Below are 8257 nucleotides of genomic sequence, written 5' to 3' on the forward strand. Positions count from 1 at the left end.
CCAAAAGTGAACGCGGGGCTCAAGAGGGGTGGTGGTTTTTGCGAATAGTATGCTCAGTAGGCCGATTATTTCGCCTATAAACTGACCTCTTTTGTGAACATAGACTCAAAAAAAGTCTTCACTTTTATCAATGCACAATCCTTTACGCAACACAACGAAGAAGTGCATACTTTTTACCAGCTAAAAATCTCCAATTAAAAATAGTGCGGTGCACACTACAACCAATTCTCTTTTCCTATAAGAATAACCGCTTCATAAAAAGTGTAAATGTTGCAAGGGCTTATATCTTTAAAAGATGTTATTTTCTGGAAATTACCTTCGAAATGAAAATCTTGTTAGCAAAACAATAGTTAAATGAATTACTCACTTCCTTCCATGCTCGTACACTGGGTATAGTTACTCGTATTATCAACTTGCATCATCAATTGCGAATATAACGACATGGAAGAATTCATAAAAATATGTTCTTGCCATAACATGATATAAAAATGCAATAAAAAGAGAATGCCAATAAAAGCACAATTGAGAGTGGGGGCTACAAAAGATTTTTAGTACATGTACATACATATTCCTTAACATTTTTTTTCCAACCCAACAAAAAATGCATTTCGCTCCTTTACAAATTTCGTCGCTTCTGATTTTGTGATTCGGATTATGGTGATTTAGTTACTGGATTTTGAAAGGTCTTCCTTGCATAAATAATAGTCATAGGAAAGGTAGGTGAGCACTAATTGCTGAGTAGCTTATGGATTTGTCGATCGTAGCGTCGGATGTGTGTCATCGCTATGAGTAGGAATATGTTGTGATTTTTCTCTTCAGAGGTATAATATACCCCTATAATCTCATAATTTTTTCTTTAAGCGAATATACCAAAGAATCATTGGTTGGTCGAGTTTAGCAAATTTGTTCCTTGATGATGAGTTTAACTGGTGATCCAAGTAGACTTAAGTAGATACTTTTAATCATGGAAGACCACATTTACAAATCGTTCAACTTTATTACAAAAATTCACGTTCTGTAAAGAATGTATTTCCCTACGTAAGTCCGAACTCCTAGGAATGGCGCCAAATCTGTTAAGAAGATCCGACGTTTTAGAGCCAAATTTCTTCCAGAAAGAACAAAAGTTTGGTGTAGTTTGTGGGCAGGTGGAATTATCGGTCCATAATTTTTCAAAAATGCTGCCGGTGAGAATGTAACGGAACAATGGCGACCGTTATCGCGTCACGATAACCGACTATTTGATACCTAAAATTGATGCTCGTGACATTTGGTTTTGGTTAGTTTGAGGATATGTAAAGTCTAAAGTCTATGCGGACTGCTTCTATTCAGGCCTTGCAGCAAAACATCACGCGTCTTATTCGCCAGATGGGTGAACCATCCGAAACGTGGCCGCGGCCAATATTTGAAAGAGATAATCTCGAAAAAATAAATGCCAAAGATTGTTTTTTCGAATGAGAATAAACACTCCCAAAAAAATTGGAAGTTTTTGTGTTTTTTCCCATAAAAAGTAGGGAATCTCGATACGGATCACTTTTTATATCGCTATTTGAGATCGATTATCATCTAACAACAAACAGGGGCTTTCTACATCTACAACAAGTTTATATTTTTAGTCATATTTAAGGAATTTAACTTATAGCTACCAAAGTCATACTCAAAGAACTCGCGTAAATCTTACATTTTGCCAAGTCAGTTGCTCAACACTGAGCTGCTGAAAGTTGACTGGCTTCATAACTGGTATTTTTTTCTATAAAACACAATATTTCAGAGACGCATCGTTGGAAGGAACGTGTCTCCGGCCTGCAGATAAAATGGATGAAAACATACCAGCTCTGACGGCATTCGACGCAGTGCCCGTCGGCGGAACCAGAGGAAGAGGAAGACCTACACTCCGTTGGAGAGATCAGATGGAAAAGGACCTGGCTACACTTCGAATCTTCAATTGGCGCCAAACAGCCAAAAGGAAGAACGACTGGCGCGCTGTTGGCTATAACCGGTTTTAGGCCTAAAGAAGAAGAAGAGCCTTCTTCTATTTCAAAAACTTAAACATCCAATCCAGTTTAAGTTCATGAAAGTGAATTGGTTGCTGGAACGTAGGATCATGACGACCGAGGAATGTAAAAATTGGAGAAAAAATCGGTTTAAAAATTAAAAATTCTAGTATGGATAACTACTTTCAACTTTTGCTACCTCAAACTTACTGGGTGGGCCAAAGTGTGTCCATGTGCTCGCTTGTGGCTGTGCGTTAGTGCGTTATAATTTTTTATTCATACCTGAAAATGAAGGTGCTATAAAAAATGCCAGCTTGTGGGCAATTGCGCAATGCTGGAGGGTTGAGGGTATGCTACACCAATCATACACGTGCTGACACACACACACTACCACTTATACGAGACAATTTGTGTATAAAACCCTGCGTAAGCACACCTTTGGGCGAAATGTGTCTTTTTATGCGCTTATATGCATGTACATATATGTATGTATGTATGTGTGGCAATATTTGTGTAACTTTAATATAAATATTTACACACACGGCATTCATAAATACCTGCTTGTTTCGGTGTTTCATGTATTTTCGGCCTTTGTCATATTTTTATAAGAGAAATTTATGACACAACGCGTTCCAACAGCACATTAAAGCGGTCATATATTTATGTAAAAAACAACAACAATAATAATTAGAGTAAATTGCACATCACTCAATTTCGAATCAATAATAAATTATGATACGAAGCGCGGAGTAGCGGTTATTGCCGTGCTTCTCATTAGCTGTGAATCCCATAAAAGTTAATGCGGACAAGCAGCGTGCTCTTGTGAAAGCAAAATTTATGGAAATAACTACTCGGTATATTATTTATTGCCATTGTAGATGTTTAAGATCCACTAAATATTGGTATAGTCTCCAAGAACAATCGATATTGAAGCGAAAATAATCGCAAAAATATATAGTTTTTACTTTTTTAATTAAAAAAGCTTCACATAGAGTTGAAGAGTAATACGAAACTGATTCCGGACATATATTCGTGGACAGATAGACAACATTGGTACTTGGATTTCCACCTGACCCAAATACTAAGTGGCCATTGAATATCGTCATGACTTTACTCCATACTGTCCGACCTAATAGAGTGTATAGAAGACTCTGCACACGTACTCTATCATTGTCCTCGGTTTACAAGTAATATAAGGGAAAAACTGAAACCCACACTTGGAGGTGGTCGCACGGGGGAAAATTTTACTGAACTTATGTGCGAATCCTCTGTAAAATTTAAAGCTATCAGCGAAGCGACAGTTCTAATTATAACAAGATTGAGATATTTACAACAGATTAGGTGTCAGTCAGTCCGTACAATTGAGAATACTTAAATGTCTTCGTCTCCCTCATGAAGTAATACATTGTTCAGTGGTCCCATGAGAGATATTGCCCAAGAATCTCATATCGGAAGCGCTTTAGAGTAGGATTTTTTAAACAAAACCAATGAAGTCTTGTTCAATCTCTCTCTCACATTCGCTGATTATGGCTGATACGGCTTGACTTACTTACAAATTTAAGGATCAGCATTAAGGTGAAACAAGAATTGCGAAATCGGTGTTCCTATTAAGTGTGATCGGAAATGTTGAAAGCTGCTGGCATTATATCTGGAATAATGCCGCCACCCACAATGGTTCGAGAACTGAAGCAAATCTATGACAAAAACAAGAATGTAGACAGGAAGCTAACAATAGCAGAGCGTAAAGAAGAATGAGATGGCTACATACAGGAATGGCAAAATCGTTGAGACATACCAGCAAATTAAAAGGAAGACACCGATTGGTCCGAAATGTACCAGCATGGATGGAACGAAAGCACGGCGGATACCTTTTTTCAACACGCAGTTCTTAACGAGACATGGATGTTTCAGAGATTATCTGCATAAGTACAATCATGACGATTGAGTAACTTGTTCTTTCAGTGGTAGCAGATATGTAGATCATGTCTTACCTTTGCTCGGACGGAATGTACTTTTTGTCCACCGCGACCAGTTCGGCTTCGGAATATAGCCCGCCTACCTTGGCTATATCGGCTTTGTATAGTACGGTCGATCTTACATTGTCGCAAGCAATCATTTTAATTTGGCGCAGCCGGAATCTTTGCATGACGCTGGCGAACCTGGACTCCTTAGTACCAACTTCAGTGCTAAGTTTGTCAGCGCAGCTTTTACTCGTTTCTATTGGTTTGTAGACATTTTTCCTTCAGGATCTAACTCATTCAGTACATCAATGATAATGTGGTATCGAACGTCAAGCAAATGATTTTGCAAGCTTAGCCTTTTCAGCTAACCTCCGTAGTTTGGCTGCTTCTGCTGGCGAATCATGTTTAAAATTGGGTAAGAGCGCTTTATGCAATGAATGTATTCTTGTTGCTCTATCGTAAACTACTCATTGGTTGGCGGTTTTAGTCACTTTCCCCTTACCTTTCGTTAGTTGGGTCATCGAACTCAAAACTAAGCCATTCCCTGGCGAATACAGCGCTTGCAGTGACATCTTTGGCCTCTCCATCCCTCCATGCTTGATCAGTTTTGCACCAAGACCAAACTACGCCCCTGTCTTTGTGCTGGCTGCAAGAACGTTGCAAAAACGGGCCTCTAAGCCCCATTCGAGACTGGGTTATTTAAGAATCACAGCCAGATTGCGAGTTTTTCAATAAAAGCGCTACAAATGAAACAAAAACGGTTTGAGATATCGATGAAATTTTGTATTTTTATGACGATACATTCGATGTCTTTATGTACAGATCTTCTTTTGCATGGCCACCATGGACACGCCTCCAGAAGTCCAGACGCTGAACCCGATTTTCGACGGGTTTCAAGCATAAATCAGCTGATACTTGTGCAATTTCACGTCGATACTCGTACGAAGTTCACCAATCGTTGCTGGCTTGTTGGCATAGACTATAGCTTTACAGGAAATAGTCTAATGGCGTCAAATCGCACGACCGAGGCGGCCAATTGACTGCGCCATTTCGTGAGATAACAAGTTCACCAAACTTGGTTTTCAATAAATCGACTGTATGGAACCACATATAAATTCAAGACCAAATCATCCATTTCGGGCCAGAAATATTCGGAAGAAGTATGGCCCAATGATGACGTCGGCCCATAAACCCCATCAAACCGTAATTTTTTTGGGATGCAAAGGTGACTCAGTTGCGTCACTTTGATCTTGTATGGATGTAGGCCAAGATCTTTTCGCAAAATTTGCCACAACGACGTCACAGAGATGCCCAACGCTTGAGAACTACGTGTGATAGACTGGTTTGGGTCTTACTCAATTGAGCTTCCTCAATAGAACCGCAGCAATATTCTCGACACTACGGATTCAAATTTTTCCACCAGAAGCTAATTGTGGATTTGGCAGGACGATTATGACGACCATAAATTGGATGTAGCACCTTGAGTTCGAGTCACTGACACCGAATTTCGTGCATATATATATTTCCATTATGAAATGGCAAACCTTTCTGAAGAGAAATGTCAAAAGAGCGGGGAAAAATAAGGCGTACTTTTGTAGCTCTCTGTTGAAAAATCCGTTACTATTGTACATATATAGTCTCACGCCGTTTGATAACTTTTGGTGGGGTGAAAAAAATGTATAGTAAGCTTGCCTTAATTTAGCAGTTCATACCCCATTTCCTTGTCAATATTCGTGGAAAGCATATTTCACATGTATTTATCTCATAAAAAATTATTCACTGTTGCCATTTCCGTACAGAGACGAACTTATTCAACGAAATAGTACATCACATTTTCGTCTAAAATGTGTCAAACGTAGCGAAACGTGTATGTACAGAGACATTTTAGCTATTTTTAACCGTTATTTATGGCTGAACATTAATTTACCAACACTCGCACACAAATGCTAGACAACTGCCAGTAGGCAGTCGTGCGGCAATATATGGCAATTTAAGCATAGTCTATTTGGTGGAACGCGATATTTACATACTTATAAGGCTATGAACACGATGCAGCCTCGAGCAGAACAACGATTGATAATAATTAACAATGAGAGGAGTGAGTACTACTGTGGTTCACTGGAAGCATATGATTTCGCAGGTTGTAAGACTCCTTGTGATTCTTTAGTTGCTGCTGTTGTTTGTGTGGTATTATGTCAGAGATGCCGCTGTTATACTGAAAGCTTTTGTGGAAGCCGTACATTTTCGTGGTTAACACAAAGGTTACATTTTGTAAACTCGTGTTTAAGAGTTTGTGTTTATATGAATAACTATCGCGTGCTTAGTTGAGAAGCTTAAGAAACTTTGAATTTAATTTGGCATATTATTATGATTATAGTCAAAAGATTCAACAAAATGCCAAAACTTTCAGTAGATGCTCTACATAGTCTGAGAGTTGTGTAGACATAAACGCCAAAAAAGTGATGCATAAACCGGACTGCTCCCATTCTACCAATAGCAGTTCTAGAGGCCTTTTCTTGCTAGCTTTACAGTTTCCTGCAATTCCGCTATTGCCTGGAACCCATAGCCGCCTTATCACAAAGACACTTGATGCTATTGAGAGCGAGGTTATGCGATTGTTATTGATTTCAAGGCAAGAATCGTCACTCTGCTATTAGAGTGGATGGTCACTTCTCTGAAAGAGGCTGTACTCCGAAGCAGTAGACCTACAGCTACCGAAATGGCAATTTTCGCAGCCATGTGCCTTCCGACGATGTCCACGAGCAAGATGTGCAAATTCGTGTTAAGTGTCATGGTTGGAGTCGACCTTAGTGCATCACACATGCTGATAAGCGCCGCCTGTTGGACGCTCTCGAGTTTCTTTGCAAGTGTGGTCTTTTCTAGTTTGGTCTTTTCTTTTTCTCCACCACATAAAGACTCCATAGAACATAATGGGCTTGACTATGGTGTCTATAGAGCTAGACGACCACTTTCGGTGAAAGCCCCACCTTTGCCAATGGCTTCTCTATACCAGTCCACGGTAATCGATGCTTGTTTTTGCTCTATCTTCAATATTCGCCTTCCTTGAATGCATCCTATTTAGGGTGTGCCCTAAATATTTCACTATATCCGCTGGTTGCAGATCAATATCTATCATTTGCGGTAGCGGTGCCGGCAGGATCTTTTATCTTCTAGAGAATAAAACCATCTCGGTTTTATTTGGGTTCATGGCTAGACCAATTAGTTACGATGCTGAGATACCCCTGCGTCAATTCGTAAACGGTACTCAAGAACTTTCCTTTGACAGTAAGCGCTACATAGTCTGCATAGACAATCAACCAGCCATGCTTTTCAAGTTTGTTAGAAGAGGAGAGAAAACTCCAATCCCAACCCTAATACCATCCAGAGCAGTTACAACTGCTTCCGGCAGGACGTAGAGGTGAAATCGATCTTCTTTGCAATTTACGTATACTCGAAGATGGAAGACTTGAGCTCTCATAACTATGCCTGGGTATTCTATTCTTTTTTATAAGACAAAAGTAAGGAATAGTTGACATCTTTTATACATAAGAACCTTGGCATTACTGTAATTATTTGCTTCCTAAAGCCAAGAACGCTGCTCATACCGCAAGATTTATCGACCACATAATGGAATTTCTTAATTAACACGCACTTGTAAACTTCAGCAATTTCAACTATGTATATGGCAAAGCGCGTTACATATGTGCATACATTGTTGATTATTAGAAAGACATTGTCGGCATTAATTTCCTCATTGCTTAACTTGTGACCAATTTAGCAGCTTAATATTTAATAAGCACAAAGCAAAGGAGGCACAATAATAGCGAAATTAAATTAAACCTATTAGGTGGATGTTAGTACATGTTCGCGGTTTTGCCACCATTGTTTTAAGTAAGAACTCAAAAAATAGAAATAATTTCGTAGTCTCCAGGTGTCAAAGGTTTTCCCTACTTTTACTCTGCTTAATTTTTTTATACCAAAGCCGACTAGTTTGTCGTTTATTCGAGCTATCTACGCACAGAACTATTTAATTCTTTGAAAAATTTCGTTTCTCTTTCAGTCTCATTCAGAGAATGAGTTAAGACAACTTCTGATTGCAAATGAGATATATATCCGCGATATTCATTTAACATACGTAAGAAAACTTGATAAGAGCGCAGATCTGCAAATTTTTTCTGGTGAGAGGTCGATGAAGTGTAGAAAGTGCGATTGGAGCACACTAGGCTTCTTTGTAGGACCATCTGACAGCTTGCATCTCAATTATTAGGTGACTTTAGAGTGAAACTGCGTTTCCACATTTGTAAT

Source organism: Bactrocera tryoni, chromosome 1, assembly GCF_016617805.1.
Source record: "Bactrocera tryoni isolate S06 chromosome 1, CSIRO_BtryS06_freeze2, whole genome shotgun sequence".
NCBI lineage: Eukaryota > Metazoa > Arthropoda > Insecta > Diptera > Tephritidae > Bactrocera > Bactrocera tryoni.